The sequence below is a fragment of the Megascapheus bottae genome, chromosome 9, assembly GCF_031878675.1.
Source record: "Megascapheus bottae isolate mThoBot1 chromosome 9, mThoBot2.hap1, whole genome shotgun sequence".
Taxonomy (NCBI): domain Eukaryota; kingdom Metazoa; phylum Chordata; class Mammalia; order Rodentia; family Geomyidae; genus Megascapheus; species Megascapheus bottae.
In genome coordinates, this window is record NC_143517.1 from 1,661,469 (window position 1) to 1,681,122 (window position 19,654).

The 19,654-nt window shown below is 41.5% G+C and overlaps 1 pseudogene; it reads left to right on the forward strand.

The window, feature by feature from the left end:
• Positions 1–13,865: 13,865 nt before the first annotated feature.
• On the forward strand, positions 13,866–14,302 carry LOC150058685 (large ribosomal subunit protein uL23 pseudogene; annotated as a pseudogene).
• The last annotated feature ends 5,352 nt before the right edge of the window (positions 14,303–19,654 follow it).

Sequence of the window (19,654 nt, forward strand, 5' to 3'; positions counted from 1 at the left end):
GGTTTTCTGCCATGCTTTTGTGGGGATCTGATTCCGAGTCCTGTGTACTGCAGAGATGAATGAGTCTCTTCCTCTTTACTTGAGAAACAATTTCTTTCCCTTGCTCTTTTTCAATTCCTCCCCTCCCCTGCAGTTTTGAAATGTGATTCCTAACTCCCAAGTCCATGCAGTTTTCACAGTTCAGCTGCATGTGTAACTCCTGAAATATTAATCAGTAGAAGTTTGCTGGCAAACCAGTAATTGGTACCAATTAACAAGCTCCTGGTTGACCAAATGGTACTCTTAAAGAGGGGAGTTGAGTTTGTGCAGGTCTTCAGAGCCCTTGGGGGCTCTTCAAGAGCAACAGGCTGCAGGAAAGACAGCCTCCTGTCTTCATCTTGGCTTCATATGCAGAATTCCTAGTCTCAGCCTGGAACCCTGGCTCTGAGTGCCTGTGCTTAGAGCTCTAAAATGGAGCCCATTGAAAGTGGAGCCATTAACCAATTTCCAAACCCTGTCTTGTCTTCCCTTTCTAAAATTGAAATCCCACGAGTTTTCTTTTCCTTTTTCTTTTTTGTCTTCAGTACATTCTTACTTCCTGTTTCTGGTAGATGGCTGGCTAACTCCAGCTGAAGAATATTTTGCACTGCAGAACTTGTAATGTGTAGTGATGGGGGAAAAAATTCACGTAGGAATCATACAGGTGTGGGCCCAGTGCAAAGGACAGGACTGGGTCTGGGAGTTTCACGTTCGGATGCAGCTGGCGCTGCCTCACCCCCGGCACACCGAACACTACTCATGTGTCTCGCAAGCCAGTTTTCAACTCTTAGTCTTGTTGCAAATGGATTAATTTGAAGTATAATAATAAAATATTGTGTTTATTTAACCCCTGTAACCTGATCTCCTTTGTCTTTGTGAACCGACTGGGCGGCTAAGCACCCCACATTCCTTCCATAGTTAATAAACCTTCATGCTTTTTTGGTGTTCATAAATTTAATTACACCTAGACTCATTTAAAATTTCAAGCTGTACCTACCTTTTAAAAACACAGCACGACAATATGCATCATTATGACAACCTTTCGGAGGCAAGATTGAAAATTACCTGAGTTTTTTGTTTTCTTCTCCAAAAATCATCTTGAGTCGTCTATTTTTAGACTTAGTCATCTGAAGGTGTGGTGATATGTTTTTAGTACAACTCCTTTCAAGACTATATGTCTATCCATGAATGAATCTATAATCTCCAAACATGGAATACTACTGCCTCAGTCTCCCAGGTACTGGTATCACAGGTGTGACTTGGTATTTTGAAACAATTTATAAAACTTGCTATATATATATATGTGTGTGTGTGTATATGTATATATGTGTATGTATATGTATACACACACACACACACACACACACACACACATAGTGCTGATGCTGATACTGAGGCTTGAACTCAGGGTCTGAGTGTTGTCTTTTAGCTTTTTCACTCAAGGCTCATGCTCTACCACTTGAACCATGGACTTTTCTGCCCAGGCTGGCTTTGAACTAGGATCCTCACATCTAACTGAGTAGTTAGAACTATACACATGAGCCATCAGAGTTTGGCATAGATCCATATTTAAAACATTTTTGTCTTATTAAACCAAAGCAAAACTAAAACAACAACAGCAACAAAACCCAAAAAACAAAAGCAACCATGCCACAGAACAAAAGACAAGCCTCAACTTTTCACTTAGGATATACGTAGGATGCACAGGGAAATGAAGATGTAGAAAAGATAAAATGCTAGGAAACAGCACACATCTGATTGCCTCTTGCCCTTAGACTCAGTAGTACTTGTTTATACACCCGTGGTACTGTTTTCTTTCTTTCTTTTCTTTTTTTTTTTTGCCAGTCCTGGGCTTGAGCTCAGGGCCTGAGCACTGTCCTTGGACTTTCTCAAGGCTAGAGCTCTACCACTTGGGCCTCAGCACCACTTCCGGCTTTTTTCTATGTATGTGGTACAAGGAATCGAACCTGGATCTTCGTGCATGCTAGGCAAGCACTTTAACCACTAGGCCAAACTCCCGGTCCCCTTTCTTTCTTTTTTGGTAGCATTTTTGCAAAGGATTCTGTAGAAATTTGTGAGAGAAGCAAATGACAGTCTTCAGTAGTGCATACACCCTGCAGTTGTAATAAACAATCCCCCCTCACCCGAGTTCACCCACTCCCATAATAGCCAACTTCTGCCCATGTTGATCTTTGCCTGGGAGAATATTCATTCTGATAGCTCAATTCAAATGTTCCTATTTTGTTATTAAGAATGCGGAAGTCCTTGTCTGATTTCAAAATGCTTATCTTCACTTCTTCTCCATAGCTCCCCCTTTTGGCTTTGTATTGATTCAGATGGCAAGCCGTGCTTTTCTACCTACCCACAAAAGTTAAATCTTAAGACCAAAGGAACAAAAGATGCATCGTCTCCTTAATATGTGGATATTAGATGTAAACCGTACAAGAGCGATGACTCAATATTTGGGTACCCAAGGTTATGGATATGGTCTTAGAGATATAAACATAACTAGATAGACATAAAAATCTATGATGGGATATATACCCCATAGATATAATGTTTTATTATATAGATTAATATGTACCTATGACATACAAACCCTCAGCTTAATTTTAATTATGTTCTAAAATCTATGTGCCAGTGATTGCATATAGAGATTCCTTTCTTGAATATTTGTCTGTTAAACATGACATTTGAAATGTGATGTAAAAATCAATGTTAGTAAAATCTTTTTTAAAAAGTTAAATCTTAAATAGAATAAAAATAAGACAATATTGAAAGCAAGTCCCAGACAAATTCTCGAGAATTATCTACAATAGCATTTTACTTAAAAGTTTGGCCCAAGAAAAGCTTTATAAAGTAAATGCCTCTGCAGCTTTCTCATCTGGAAGTCAGCAAGTAGTCAGTTGATTTGATGAATGGAAGAGTAACGACTTTCAGTTTCTTCTCTGAAAGAATGGACCTGCAGAGAGAAGCAGCTTTGAAGCAGTCTCTCTTTCAAAGAGTACTTGGGTATGCAGTGTGGAATAAAACAAATATATATTACGGCCAGGAGCCCATCTGAAAACCAAACACCATTTTTTTCCTCCTGGCCTGGTCTTGCTTACCTTGAGGAAATGGAGAAGAGAAGGGGTAGGAAGATTTAACAGCTCATGATGTGTTCATATATGGGCTCTACTGGTGATTAATTATCTAGGTAGTCAGTGAGGATATGATGGTCATCCTCTTCCATTCTTTAACTTTTGTTGCTTTTGCTCCTTTTTTTCTTTTTTTTGGAGGCAGGGTATTTACTATATAACCCTCCTTGGCCCCAAACTTGATCTTCCTGCCTCAGTCTCCCTACTACTGGTATCACAGGTGTGTACCATCATCCCTGACTTTGTTTTTGAAACAAGGTCTCTCTAGGTTGTCCAGACTGGCCTCAAACGTTTGAACTCAATCCATCCTCTGTCTCTGCCTTTTATGTAGCTGAGACTATAGGCATGTGCCGCCACACTCAGCTTTAGAGAATTTTTTTTTTGCCAGTCCCGGGGACTGAACTCAGGGCCTGAGCACTGTCCTTGGGCTTTCCTCAAGGTTAGTGCTCTACCACTTGAGCCACAGCACTAGTTCTAGCTTTTCTATATATGTGGTACCGAGGAATCGAACCCAGGTCTTTGTGCATGCTAGGCAAACACTCCACCACTAGGCCAAACTCCTGGCCCGAGAATGTTTTTTTAATAATATTTTTTAATTGTAATTAATAGAAGTGCTACAGTTTTATTCACCAGAGAGAAGGTGCATTACTTTACACACATTGATACCTCTTCTCATGTTTTTGTCCCCATTTCCTTTCCCCCGTCCCTTCCCCTCATTTTGTTTCCCTCCGTCCCTTTCCTATTTCAAATAAACAAATAATAGTATACACAATATACTAGGTAACGAAGTAAGATACTGTAATAATATGAGAATAACCAAGAGATAACAAAAGAGATGAGAAATAACATAGTACATTAAGAACAACAATCATACATTATATGGTGTAAGCCAGACCCAAAGGAAAATAGGCTCAATGGTTTCCCTCATTTGTAATAATTACTATAAACCTTGGACTCTCCTAGCAGAGGATTACAATAGCTCAAAACCTAGATACATAAGGCCATATAGAATGAAGCTAAATGAAAGGACCTCCAGGATATGGTAACTAGAGAATGATTTTTAAGGAAAATATGGGAGTAAGCCCTCTGAGACTTTAGATACCAGATTTTTTCTTTTTCTAAGGGCAGCCATTCTTATACCTTTTCAAGGGGTAGTTTGTTCTAAGCAGGATCTAATGGCTCTTAACTATAGGGCAAGAGTCTATAAGCAGGCGTTGACCAAATGGGCTGGCATTTCCCTCTCGCCCATATCCAGCTTGCTTGTGGTTATAATGAAGTTGTGTGAGCATGGCCTGCCCATGTTACTATTGGTAGAGCTGTGTAGGCATGGCTGAGAGCTTCCTCTCTCATTGTTTATCCTCTGGGACTGACTTTTTATGTCCCGCACACCTATCTTTTGTATACACCCTAATTGCAGTTTATCGCCTACTTAACAGTAGCCATATGGTAAGGGAATGAATGGTAAGAGATTTCTTTTGCTTTGAGAAATTGGAAAACATTTCACAGCCAAAAACGACACAAAGGCTTGAATTCCGAGCTTGCATTCCGGGCTGGGGTGCTGTCCCTGAGCTTTTTTGTTGAAGGTTAGTGTTCTACCACTTTGTGCCACAGCTCTACTTCCACTTTTTAGATGGTTAATTGGAGTTAAAAGTCTCATGAACTTGCCTACCTGAGCTGGCTTCAAATCGTGATCCTCAGATCTCAGCCTCCTGAGTAGCTAGGATTATAGGCCTGAGCCACTGGTTTCCTGGGTTGATACTTCTGTTTTATTTTATTTTTCACTATTTTGAATCTACACTGTGCAGATTTTTCTAGTGCAGCATCTTCTATTGACCTCACTTTCCTTTTCCTTTCTCTTTCAGGTCCTGCTCTTTTCTCTTACTTTCCCCCCTACTACCAACTACTCTAAGTGCTGGTGACAGCCATTTCTTCAGTGCACTCAAGTTCCTTCCTGGACCAATGCTTCTGCTAAGAGCACACCCCATGCCAAGAGCAGTGCCATGTCAGCATCACTGGGAGATGGACTGCAAAAACATTGCTGATTGTCCATCCCTCCTTGAAAAAGGCCTTTGCAGTTAACTGCAATCCTGGTATCTGAGCTGTCCGATGGCTAGCTTAGACCAATGAAATATGTGACTGAGATAGGTTGATTCCAAGCCTATCCCTAAAGGGATCCTTTGCTTTGGAACCCTGTCACAGGTTAACCTACTGGAGCATGAGAGACCACATGGAACCGAACCAAGCCATTTTCAACAGTTATACCCATGGCTGTCTATACTAAGGATGGACTCATGAAACAGTCCCATTGAGCTCTGCCTAAATCATGTTTCTCAATTCATAGACTCATGAAAATGAACAAATTATTCTTTAGAAACACAATATTGTGCCAGGAATGGTGATACAGGTCCAGAATCACAAGATTCAGAAGGCTGAACCAGGAGGACCACAAGTTTGAGGCCAGCCTGGAATATATATATATATATATATATATATATATACACACACACATATATAAATTATATATATATAAATAATATATATACTATGTATATTATATATATTGCAAACTTGTCTCAAAAACAATACCCCACAAACCCGTATTAGTTTTGGGGTGGTTTGTTAGGCTTCCCCAAGACTGAAGTCATCAGTAATCTCCTTTTATTGCTAAATGTAACTATCTTCCCTCCTTTCTTGTGGCAGAGTTTGATAAAAGTCAACCTTGATGAAAGCTAGCAGCTGTCTGTTTCTTTCATCCTTGGCACGCACCTGGATAGCAGCTTTTTAACTCCAGATGGTGCTGGGACGGATTCTGGCTAGTGGGCCATTAGCTCACCAGCTTTCACCTCTTCCTATCAGTAGCATCAATGGAAGAACCTGAAGAAGCAGTCTACAGGTAGAAGAGTTGCAGCTTCCCAGTCACCACAGAAGAATGCCTCTCCCCAGGGCATCTGCAGCAGACTCTGTGAGTGAGGAACAGCTTGCCTAATGGTGAGTATCTGGTATTTTGGGTTTGGCCTCATTGTGGCCTTGGTTAAGATCGACATCCTTCCTTTCTGACAGCCTCCTCCTGGATTGCCTGACTCCACATCTATTTTCCCACACATGCATCTATGTGTATGCATTCTGTCACCTTCCAGACAGAGCCCCCTAATTCTGCTTACAATAGCCTTTCTGCTCTACCACCAAGGCTTCTAAACTCTGTGCCAGCACTTGAGTACACTGAGCTCTAGTTCTTTCATTTCTCATTCTTCCCACTATTAGCTTGTTTAATTTTCTCAGGTCTGACCTATTACTAGCTCCAAGGCCACTGGGCCCTGAGATCGACAAATAGCCTGGGGTACTTCTTGAGTGCTCTGTTTGCCCCAGCGATAGAGCTTAGTGCTGTGAATCCTGCATCATGAGTGGCTTCGGCCTACTATATCCACTACTGCTTCCCAAGTGCATGGATGAGTGCTTATCACTTAGCCATATAAAGCACCATTTAGAGAAAGCATTGATGAATGAACTCTGGAAGGACCAGAGAAAAACAGTGCATAGAATCTAGAAATTGGACTCCAAGTTCAATAACTGGTAATGAATGAGCAAATCATCCCGAAAAAGTACTGCTGTCTAATCTCCCTTGAAGATGATCTGTACTTATCCTCTGGACAATGATGAGACTGTTTGCAATTATAGGTATAGAATAGCCTTCCTTCAAATTATGTTTCCTTCTATTATCATTAGTGATGAAAATTGGGCAGGATTTATTTCATCCATTGCAATGCAGAATTCGATGTTGTTTTTATTTGAACAGGACTATGCTGTAAAACCTCAAGCATTTTGCTTTATTAGATCTGGCAGATGAGAGGTTATATAAACTTGTGGCCAATTGAGAGGTTCCTGAGACATCTCTGTTGAAGGAGAGGGAAGAAAGGGCGTCACATGGCACATGAGACCCACTTGTCCAGAATAGAGCAGGCAGATGCATGTTGTGTCTGTCCTTTACTGTACTGTCCAGTTGGCCCTCAGAGGCTTAGTTGTTCTTCTGATGACCATAGAAGACCACAAGCCACATGAGCGCCATGTGGTATCTGAAACCAGGTACAAGTGTCTTTTCTCAGGGCTCTACACCAACCCCAGCTCCTGCATGAGAAGGAATCCTTTTCTGTGTTCCTTTTCCTGGGTTCTTCTATTGAAACTTACTTGAGAAGAAATCATGTTCTTAGGCCCTGAACTTTGAGCCCATGCATTTGAATACCCAAGGATGATGCAAAATGATTATGTATAAAAACAGACAAAACAGCCTTACTACAACACATCGGTGATTGCACTTAGCAGACTTGGCTTAGAAACTTTCAGTTCCTACCATGTATATCTGTATGGATTTGAACCTGTTTGACACAGACAGTAGAGGATAACTCCGGGAGAAGAGAGCAGGAAGGGACTGTTCTCCTCCAGGCAACATCCATCTCATTATTTTGAGTGTGTGACCCTGTTCTGACTGGACTCTTCCCCATGGGCTTTTGAGCAATACCCACGCCCACACATCCGGTCCGGGTCAAGGTTTGACCCTGCAGAATTTCCCTTTCTTTTTTTTAGCAACATAATGTGAAGCAAAGGCCAAGAGCTTCATTCTGTGTTGTCTCTGGAGGGGCCTGGGAGCTGCTGTTTTGCAGAGTGTGGGGAGGTGCTTCTTAAGAGCTCTGTAGGTTTCCTGCAGCTTGCTGCTGCTGGTCAGAGGCCTAGAGGCTGCTTTTGTCCCATTCATCTTCAAGGGACAGAGGCACCAGCCTAACTCTGGCACTGGTTTTCTAGGTTGTTCATCTATATATCTGCCATGTATTTTGACCCTGTTGTGAGTAAACAGGTAGCAGAGTCCAGGGAAGGCGGCTTGAGTCATTCAGAGAGCATCAGATGTCACCTGCCTGACATAGTCATTGCCAGGGTCACATAACCAGGAAGAAGAAAGTCCAGGACAAATCAGATATGAGAAGAAAGCTGGCACAGTGATGCACACTTGTAAGCCTAGCTACACAGGAAGCTGCAATCTGAGGGTTGTGGTTCGAAGCCAGCATGGGCAGAAAAGTCTGTGACATTGATTTCTACATCTATCTGTCTGTCTGTCTGTCTGTCTGTCTGTCTGTCTGTCTATCTTTTATTGTAAAGGTGACGTACCAAGGGATTAGAATTACATAAGTCAGAGTAATGAGTACATTCCTTTTTAAACAGTGTCACCTCTTCCCTCAGTTTCTCTCAGGTTTTTCCCTCCGGATCCCCCTCCTCCACGAGTTGTATAGCTCATTTCCAACACAGTGTCCAGTGGGTATCACTGCTGCATTTATTCACACTTTTTTCTGCTGTTTTAGTGCTTTATACTCCCCAAATACATAAACTTAACAAGAAGTAAAGAAATAAAAAATGGGGAAACAAAAACAAAATAACAAAAACTCTCTTCTTTCAATTTCTTGGAGCTCATTTCGATAAACCTCATTTTGTATGATTATAGCTATTGATCCTCTCCTAGGAATATCCTCCTTTGCTCTCACTGTGTGACTATTTAGAATTCTGTTTATCATGTCCAAGTGTAACGTTTTTATCTTTTACCATCCATTGTGTTTACTTGTAGATTTATAGGCACATTCTAATTATTACAAATAAGAGAAATCATGCAACCTATGCTTTTTGGGTCTGCCTTACTTCAGATAAGTTTTTCCAAGTGTGACACTCATTTCTAATTAGTCACCAAAATGCTGGGAATGGATTTGTGGCTCTAATAGTAGGGCACTAGCCTTGAGCGAGCAAGAAAGAGAATGCGTGGAGCCCAGATGCTGAGGTCAAGCCTCAGTATTGGCACAAAGACAAACAAACAAATAAAAACAAAACCAAAAACATCTCACAAGACTTGAAAAGTATATCTGCAGCCTAGAATTGGCCTGTCGTTGCTAGCACCTTAAAGTTTGGGAGTGATTGTTGAGCAGGGAGATCATGGATTGTCCCTGCATGGGGCTTACATTCTCTGCAGTTACCTGATTAGTAAATTATTTTCATATTAGATTAGACATGGTCAGCATGGGAAACAAAACATAAAGCAGAATAAGGGGAACTACAGACAGGCCGTAGTTTAAAATAGAGGTGCAGAGATGACCTTTGGAGAAAGGAGAGCTGGAGGGGCAGGTGTGCATGTCTATGGAGTGTTCTGAGATAGAAAACCTCAGGTGTGAAGGTCTCACAGTGGATTGGGGGCTAGGCAGCTCAGTCCACCAGAGACAGGAGACATAGCCAGCATGTCACAACCTCATAACTATATCTGCTCACCTTCCAGTGGTGCATTTGGTCTGCCAGCCCCCACCTCTTTCTGGCTCTCATCACCTCCCCTTATGATCTGTCGTGTTGAAGGTGGACTGTGGGTGTAGATGTAGAAGGGGAAGGCATTAATTAACAGGCACACCTACACACCTCAGTAACACAAAATGACACCCTAATTGCATGAGGGCTTCTGGGAGTTAGTGCAGTCTCCCTGTTAGATGTAGTTTTCTTGTGGATCTTGGTTCCAGGAACCCCTTAGTGAGGCCTGGCCAGCCAAGGGCTCTGCTACCAGACAATGTCAGCTACTGGCCCTGAAAACTTCTCATTAGTGGCTGGCTAGGCACACTGGGGGCTGGATAGGTATGAGGGGGAACAAAGCAGTAAGGCATACCTAGTGTTCACTTGGACACATTTCAGGGGAGCATGCGAGGGTAGTTCATACTTGGTGACCTGGTAACCTTGTCAGATCCTTAGAATGACATCTTTTATTTTATTTTATTTTTTTCAAATTCGGAGTTTTAAATCAGTAAGTCTACATTCAGCCTTAGTAATGGTGGCATACTCAATTTTCCTTTATCTGGTACTAATACATCTATCTAACCTTTCTTTTGGCTAGTAGTTACAGGATCTATCTTTTCTCTTTTTTTCTTAGTAGTGCTGAGGTTTGAACTGGAGGCCTTACACTTTTTAGGCAAGAGAATGGCATCTTTTGTATCTTCAATTCCTAACAAGAGGTAGACACATTGTAAATACTGCTGTGCTTTTTTTTTCCTAAATGCTGGTACTGGCTCTTGAACTCTGGGCCTGGCACTGTCTCTTAGTTTTTTCCACTCAAAATTAGCACTTTATCACTTGAAATATATTTCAACATCTGGCTTTTTGGTGATTAATTAGAGATAAAAGACTTACAGACTTTCTAGGCTGGCTTTGCACTGTGATTCTCAGATCTCAGCCTTCTGAGTAGCTAAGAGGATAGATGTGAGTGACCAGGACATAGGTAGAAAGTGTTAATAATGTTTTTCCCAGAAATTGCTGCTTATTTATCTCCCTAGTGATTCCCCGGTGAGTACTGTCTCGTTATGTTTACCTTACATTGCCTGTCCAAGGCCTGTAAGACAAACATAAAGTTAGAATTTGCATGTAAGCTATGTAATCAATCAAGTAGTAGTTCTGGCTTATAAAGATATCATGGGGTAAGTGAAGAGGGAATCCCAGCTACCTGATGAGTAGGGAAGGGTCATATCCTCAGGAGAATGGCCTGGCCATTGTCCCTTAACTGAGTTAGGGTGTTCCCTAGATATATGTACCTTATGTGTACTTAGTACACTGAGCTGCTCCTCTAGAATTCTGCTTCAGTTCTGCTCAACTGTCTTTGGTTAATATTCTAACTATTCTAGTGTAATAATTGAGGTAGCTTTCAACAAAAATACACGGGGACATTAAGAATAAAATTAGTTTGCACCTGTAATCCTAGCTACTCAAGAAGGTAATATCTGAAAATCATGGTTTGAAGCCAGCCCAAGTAGGGAAGTTTGGGAGACTCTTATCTCCAATTAGCCACCAAAAATGCAGAAGTGGAGCTGTGGTTCAAGTAGTAGAGTACTAGCCTTGAGTAAAGAAGCTCAGGGACAGTGCCCAGGCCCTGAATTTAAGCCCTAGGACCAGTGCGCGCGCACACACACACACACAAAATAAAATAAAATTAGGAGGAAAGATTGGCCAGAGGGAAAGAGAAAAATGATGTCATTGAGAGTCTGCTGCAGGTATATGGAGAGTCTGCCCTGCCATGTCCCTACAGACCAGGCTCTCATTTTAATGCTAGTTGGCAAACTAGCAGAGAACAACAAATTTACAAACCACAGCAAAGTATAAGCTGATAAGTTTAATATGCCAGGTCTTGGATAGTTTGCAGAAAATCAGGACTCCTATGTTGTAAATTTTAGTTCTGACCAGACTGAAAATGAGGAAGGTAGGGAAGCAGTCTCCTGCGAGCCTCTGATCATATAAAATAACATTTATTGAAATGAACTCTAGGACATTGGAAACAAGACGTTTTTTTCTTTGTTGTTATTTTTCTTGGCTTTTGTCTTGCAGGTTTGTCTTTGGGAAGGCAAAAGAGAGGGCACAGAAAGGGAGAGACAAAGGGTGAGCAAACGAAATGTTGTTACTCTCTTATCCCTGTGTTGAAAATGAACTGTACAATCTGTGGGTGGGGATGGGCTGGAAAAACTGGGAAAGAGCAAGAGAAGGTGCAACAGTGTCCAAAAAGAAATGTATTCCTTACCTGACATGTACCTGTAACCCCTCTGCACATCTTCTTCATAATAACAATAAAAAAATAGAAAAAGAACCCAGGGGAGGACTAGAAAACGCACAGCTTACGAAACTGGTGAAATTGTGGGGATGGGTGATATTGGGAAAGATGAGGGATGATAAAAGGAACATCATTGATTAAGATGCATTGTATTTACATATTGAAATGTTCAATGGTAGCCCTTTTGTGCAATGAAGGCACAAGATGAAGACAAATAAAAGAATCTGGGGAAGTAAGTAGAAGAGTCCCACAAGGGTTAGAACAGGAGAGTGAAAAAACCCTGAGTTGAAACCCTAGTACTGGCACAAACAGTCCCACACACCAAATAACAAATAGAGAATCCAAGGAAGCCATTGGTTTGTTTTCTACCTGCCATCTCTTTCCTCTTTGGGATGATTCATCTTTATTGCCATCTTGATAGCACTGAGAGCTGCTTAGAGTATCAATTATGGAAGCACACTTCTGGGTGTATCTGTGAAGGTTTTAACCACAAGGAGAAGGCCTGGGCAGAAATATGAATGGCATCAAGCCACAGGCTGAAGGCCTGGATGGAATAAAAAGGGGAAGGAAGAAAGCCAGGAGCATAGCGTTCTCTGTGCTTCTTGGCTGCCGTGACGTGAGCTGTACTGGTCTGTCATTTTCTCCACATCAGGGGAGACTGGACACTCTGAAACCATGAACCAAGATACATCTTCCTTACCTCAAGCTCATTTGCTCAGGTAATTGTCACAGGGACAAAAAAAAATTGATGAACACCCAGTCCATGTATGAGCCTGACATCTGAAAAAACTTTGCTGTGGCAAATCCTGGGAAAGTCCTTGGTTTTGGTTCTCAGTGCTTGTGTACGAGGCAGAGAAAATGATGTGTACTTTAAACTGGTGTCACCTTTAGGCCCAGCCATCTCCCTGCTTGCTTTCTGTAGATTTTGAACATTTCATGTAAACAGGATCACAGAATATGTGGTTTTTATAGTTTTCACTCAGCAGTTTTCAAGGTTCACTCACATTGTGATATATATATATATATATATGTATATATATATGTAGTTTATTTTGTTGTGGGGAAGGGCATTAGGGTTTGAAATCAGGGTCTTATACTTTGCTAGGAAAGTGCTTTGTCATTGAGCCACACTTGCAGCTTGTGGGTTATAGGTAGCTGCAGCTTGTGCCATGCTCTTTATGTGTCACTTAGAAATATCTCTAAGGCCAGAGTAACTCCTCAGCCATCATCCGTGGAGACCTTGCTCATTTTGCTTGATGCTTGTCATTGTTTCTGCCAGTCTCTTTACTCTCAGCTTCTCTCTTTGTTATGGTCAGTAATACAGTTTACTCATTAAAAACTTGAGACACACAATTAAACTTGTGAAAATGGATGACAAAGAAAAGATGCTGGAAGCAGTCAGACAAACCCAACACCTCCCCTCCGAGGATAAACAATTAGAATGTCAAACTGTTTTTCTTTATAAGCCATGGACATTGAAGGGAGTCATATATTTACCAAGGGTTCAAAGTATTGAGTTGGGGGTGGTAGTGCATATTTATAATCCCAGTACTCAGGATCCAGAGGGAAGAGGGTGAGTTCGGGGCCAGTCCAAGCTACGAAGCTTGACCATGTCTCAACATACACACAGAGAGAGGGCTGGGGGAGAAAGGGAAGAAGAGGAGGAGGAAGAAAAAGAAGAGGAAGAAGATGAAGAAGGGAGCCAAAAGAAGGAAGAGGAGGAGGAAAAAAGGAGGAAGAGGTGGAGGAGGAGGAGGAAAACTGCTAACCAGCTGAAGATTTTCTTCCTGAATGAGAGGAAATTGAGACATGGCTCAGCACATTCACAAATAGAATAGTGTCAGGAAAAATGAAAGAACCCAGAAAAAATACAGTCAAAAATACATGTTTTTCTCATTCTTTTGAGCTTTCGAAATTATGTTTGAAGGCTGTGGGAGAAATACTTATGCCAAGTTTGGGGCACAATGGAATTGAGATTTCAGTATTTTTGAGACCTGGTATTGGGATGGCACATTGTGACCAATTCTGAGTATAGAAAGCCACAGCTAGAACAACACAGAGGAATAGTAAAAACAGTATAGATAAAAAAGAAATGTTCCCTTCTCACCAAGATGGCGCTGAAAGCTAAGAAGGGAGCTCCTGCCCCTCCTAAAGCCGAAGCCAAGGAAAAGGCTTTGAAAAACCAAGAAAGCAGTGCCGAAAGGCATCCACAGCCACAAAAAGAAGATACGCACTTCACCCACCTTCTGGCGGCCCAAGACCCTGTGGCTCCGGAGACAGCCCAAATATCCACATAAGAGTGCTCCGAGGAGAAACAAGCTTGACCACTAGCGATTATCGAGTTCCCCCTGACCACCGAGTCAGCCATGGAGAAGATAGAAGACAACAATACGCTGTGCTCATTGTGGATGTCAAAGCCAACAAGCATCAAATCAAACGGGCTGTGAAGAAGCTCTATGACATTGATGTGGCCAAGGTCAATACCCTGATCAGGCCTGATGGAGAGAAGAAGGCATATGTTCCACTGGCTCCTGCTATGATGCTTTAGATGTTGCCAACAAAATTGGAATCATCTAAACTGCATCCAGCTGGCTAATTATAAATACATCTTTTTCCCACTAAAAAAGAGAAATGTTCAAAAGTTAAATAAAAGTTGAAAGGTAGGAAAAGATACCTAGAGAAAAAGAAAAAAAAAGTAAAGAAAATATAAATAAAATGTAGAGCCAAACTCTAGTATAACCATTAATCATAGCAAATCTTTAAATGGTCTAACTATATAAATAAAAGAAATTGACAGGATTATTGTTGCAAACATGTTATCTCAGCTAGAGGAAGAGGAGATTAAAGGGATGATGGCTCAGGCCAGCCTGAGCAAAGAACTCAACCAGTGGCTTGGGATTTCAATTATAGGGGAAATAAAATGGTGAGGTGTAGTGGTGTATGCCTGTTAGCCTAGCAACATGGAGAAGCACAAGTAGGAGGATTAATGCCTGGGCCTCCAGGCATAAAGAATAACCAATGCAAAAGGCACTGGAGGTATGGCTCAAGAGCTAGACTACCTCCCTAGTAACCATGAGTCCCTGAGTTCAATCTTCAGTACAGCCAGAGAAAAGCAACTGGCAGGAGAAATTAAAAGATGTAGCCAGGTGAACAAATGCAGCACTGGAACTCACCAGATACTATGCTGAAAATGAACCGTACCTGAGGGTGTGGATAAAAGGGAAAAAACTGGGAGAGAGTAAGGGACATTGTCCAAAAAGAAACATACTCCTTCTCTGACATGTAACTGTAACCCCTTTGTATATCACCCTTATATTAATATATATATATATATACTTAAATGCAATCTGCAAATTGCTTCTAGTACAAAGATATAAACATATTGAAATAAGAGATTGGAAATAGATACATCATGAAGATTAATTAAAAAACCCAGGAATGGCAGTTTTAATATCAGATAAAGTTCTTCTGTGCAAAGCCCTCTAGAAAAGAACATTATATAAATAAATGAGGGTCAATTTATCAGTAAGACAAATGTCTAAAAAACAATTAGAAAATATGCAAAGCAGGCATAGAGAACTGAATGGAAAAAATAGATAAACCCATGATTAAAGTTGGAGTTCAACTGACCCATCTTACAGCATTGGATGACAGGAAATCAATGAAGAAGTAAACTAGGACAAAGGTGGGTCTGGAGAGAAGTACGTGTGGCTATTGAAGGTTGATGGATGATATCCTGAGCCTGTTCTGGGGCTTGGCTGCATCTCTGCTAGCATCTCAGCTGGAATCCTGAACTGTAGCTTCACAAACCATGGCCCTCAGAAGCCACAAATAAACAGCATGATGTTCTTTTCTTAGAATTGTTTGATTCGACGGATATTCCACAGTAGCCTCTAATCCTAGCTGTTCAGAAGGCTGAGAGCTGAACATCATTGTTGGAAGCCAGCCAGGACAGGAAAAATCAGCTCTTCCAGGCCCTGAGTTCAGGCTGCAGGACTGGCGTGCATGTACACACACACACACACACACACACACACACACACACACGCACGCACGCGCACACACACACACACACACACACACACACACACACACACACACACACAAGCTCATGCATTGCATGCATACCCCAAAGCAAATATTCCACAGTAGAATTTAGTCAGAATATAAGTAATATACAAATCTTTAGAAACATGTTAGGTAATTGGGCATCAATGTAGACAAAATGTCTTGGCCAATATTCTATCTGAAGTTAAAAGTAAAATTGGATTGGAAAAGATGAAAAAGTGAAGCCAAGTATTAGATTACAAAGATGCTTTTGGCCAATTTTAATATGACTCCTACTCACTCCCCTTCCCCCAATAACAGTGGGACAAAGATCCCACCATGGTTTATTTGCCTTTCTCTAAGTGGAAAGGAATATAAACAATTATACATTATTACTGAAGTTTTCGTTTCCTCTTCACTTCCACCAGCCTTTGGTTAGCCCAAAAGGAGTCACAAGGAATAGATTACACAATGGAGTATTATAAGCCAGAGCAAAGAAGAAAAATCATTGTTTATTGGTAAATGGATGGAACTGGAGATTGTCATGTGAAGTGAAATTATCCAGAGTTAGAAGGTCAAGTGTAGTGCATTTTCTTTCACATGTGGAATCTAGAAAAAAAAAAGATCATGAGCCCCCCCCCCCAATCTTTCAGGACTTTTAGGGAAAAAGAAAAGGGGGAGGAAGTAGGAGAAACAAGAAAGGGTATGGAGGTAAATACAACGGAAGTATATGACAGGCATATGTGAAAATGTCATAATGGAATCCATGTTCTCTACAATTTATACATGCTAAAGAAAAGGAATAGACTTTGGCATTTTAGGTTAATGGACATTGTATTGACACCATTAAATATAAAAATGGTGGGATGACCTCTTAAAGAGTAAATAATAGAAACAACAGATACAGTGGTATAATAGACTAATTCTGAGTGTCTTCCTGATACCACCACAAAATAGAAGAGCCTCGTGGATGTAATAGAAGGCCACTGTTGAGATGAGTTTTCTTGAAACAGTAATAATTGTAACATCAACAATCACAATACTGTCAGTAACATTCAGAGCTCAGGATGCTCGTTACTATACTTTAGTGCTCTTGTAACTATTAACTCATTCATCTTCACAATAAGCCATGAAGTAAATCTTAACATTATTCTCACAGAAGGGAGGGAGGGAGGGAAGGATGGAGGGAGGGAGAGAGAGAGGGAGGAGATTCAGCTATTTTCTGAAAGTAACTAAGCATATAGTGGTAGAGGGAGGTTGCAAATTGGTAGTGCCTGTGCTAGAGAAGTCTTCACCTCCTTTCAGTGGTACGCAGAACATGTGACATGATATGAGTCAGGATTTTGTCTTTTCTGTAACTACCAAACTGACCAATGGCTGAAGAGAAGGAAGTGCATGTATATACCCCGTGGAATACTATGCAGTCGTGAAAATGAAAGCCAACATGGATCAATACGTCGAGTGAACTAGGCAGACATAGAAAGATAAAGCACTGCGCGATCTCACTCATCTGAGCAACATAAAAAATGATCTACAGAAGTTCCAAGTACATGAGGGCCAAGAGAGAAGGGAAAGAAAGGAGGAGGACAGGTTGGTTAATGGGGTACTAAGCTAAGTTGTGGAGTGATGTTGTACAGTAGCATGACTGTAGATGGTGACAGTGTGCTGGGCATTTCAGAACGCTGAGAGAAAGGAATTGACCTGTTTCCCTATAAAGACACATGTTTGGGGAAGATATATTTACTCTGATATAAACATCATTATTCACTGCATACATTTATCAACTATTCCACAAATAGGCATGATTTTGTGTTTCTAATGTCAGTTGTTATTTTAATATAAAAAGCTACTGTCATAGATCCTATTTTGGCAGTGGATTTGTGTAACAGCCTCTAGCATCAGCTCTTTTCCTGTCTGCAGAGTGGGGTTCTTTCACAGCGTTCCCTACAGGTCAGCTAGAGACAAGTGATACACAGAGATCTTTGTCTGCAGCAAAGGATATAAAAGTCAAACTACTTTTCCTGCCAGCTATGGACTGGCTCAGGATGGAGCACATTGTATTTTAGGATACCATTCAGATCTGTCAGTTATTTCCTCCCTCTTCTTTACCCACCATCTCCTGGTTGCTGAATCCACACTTTTCCTTCTGACTTTTTGCAAGTGACTCTTTTGCAAACACAGCTCAGTACTACAGCATCCCCCCCCTTTCCCCTCTCTGCTCCTGCCCCCCAGAACACCTGGCTGCTACCCACAAAGCACTCTCTCGTGTAGACTGTGATCTTTGCAGAGTGTGAGTCATTCCCATACCCATCAGGGTGGGATTCTTTTCACACAAATGATTTCAATCATAGCTTTTGAGAGGTACTCTGAGCACACAGGGCAGCTCTATTTCAGGATGGGGAGGAGATGAATGACAAGAAGTTTCCAGAACTCTTGTACCTTTGGAAACTCAGGGAGATCCTTTTGTGCCAAAGGCATAGATTGCATGTGCTCCCAAATCTGTTTGAAAGTGTGCATGTGTATGCAAATGTGCATGCAAATGAGAGCTTTGTTTTCCCATCATTCCGTTCATGATGATGGTGTCAGAGATGAGGCCTGTGATACTGAGAAAATACTTGCTGTGGTCTTCGGTTGTTGTATGGCCTATCTTCTATGAGTTTGTTTGTTTGTTTGCGGGAGTATTGGAGTCAGGCTCTTGTACTTGCTAGGCAGGTACTTGCCATTTGACCCACACTTGTAACTCCTTTCTATGGTTAGTTTTGAGATAGGATCTTGCTTTATGCCCAGGCCAGCCTGGGCCCTGATCCTTCTATTTGTACTTCCTTTTATGACTGGGAATGACAGATGTACACTACTGCATCCAGACATCGTGCTTCCTCTGAAGCTAGGATCACAGGCATGCCCATTAGGTGAGAAAGAGTCTTGTGGGATTTATGCCCTGGGCTGGCCTAGAACTATATCCTCCTATCTCTGTTTCCCAAGCAGCTAGGATTATAGGCATGATCTACTTGTCTGGCTTCCTTCTGTTGTTTTTTTTTTTTCAAGTGCTGGGCCTCGAACTCAGGGTCTGGGCACCGTCCTTGGACACTTTTGTTGTTGTATGCTCAAAGCTAGCACTGTGCTACTTGAGTCAAATGCCACCTCTGGCCTTTTCTGTTTATGTGGTACTGAAGAATTGAACCCAGGGCCTTGTGCATGCTAGGCAGAGCACTCTGTGTTCCTGACCTTATTCTGTATTTTTAAATAAAATATCTCTCTCTCTCTCTCTCTCTCTCTCTCTCTCTCTCTCTCTCTCTCACACACACACACACACACACACACACACACACACACACAATGTATACAATGTATATGTACTATGTAATTTTCCTTTTGTTTTAAGCCTAGGTAAGATACAGCAGTGGGAGCTAGCAATTCTACAGCTTGCAGAAACTACCCAAGCCCGGCCATTAGCAGTGGCCTTCAACTGTCCTGGCACTCAGGCCCTCTGCTTGGCCTTGGTTACAGACTTTCCTTCACGTCATCTTGCTGGCCTAGAGGGGAACTGCTGAGAAAATGGCTTGGGCAGAATGCTCCTCTCCATTCCTTCCTCCTCCAGCCACCTTGTTTTGGATACTCACCCTCTGACTTCTGCTTAGGGATGAATCAAATGGACTGTCCTTTGCCAGAGGAGATTAATTATTTTCCAATATGAGACATTGCATTAGTAAAATAAATGTCTCAAAGCCTTGAGAGTGTATCCTTTGTGCATGGTGAAGGAGAAGACTCAGAATATAAGCATCTAACAGAGAGTCCAGGACAGCTCACTTTCCATGCGTCTTCTTAGACTGCATTTTTTTTTAAAGTTTTTTTG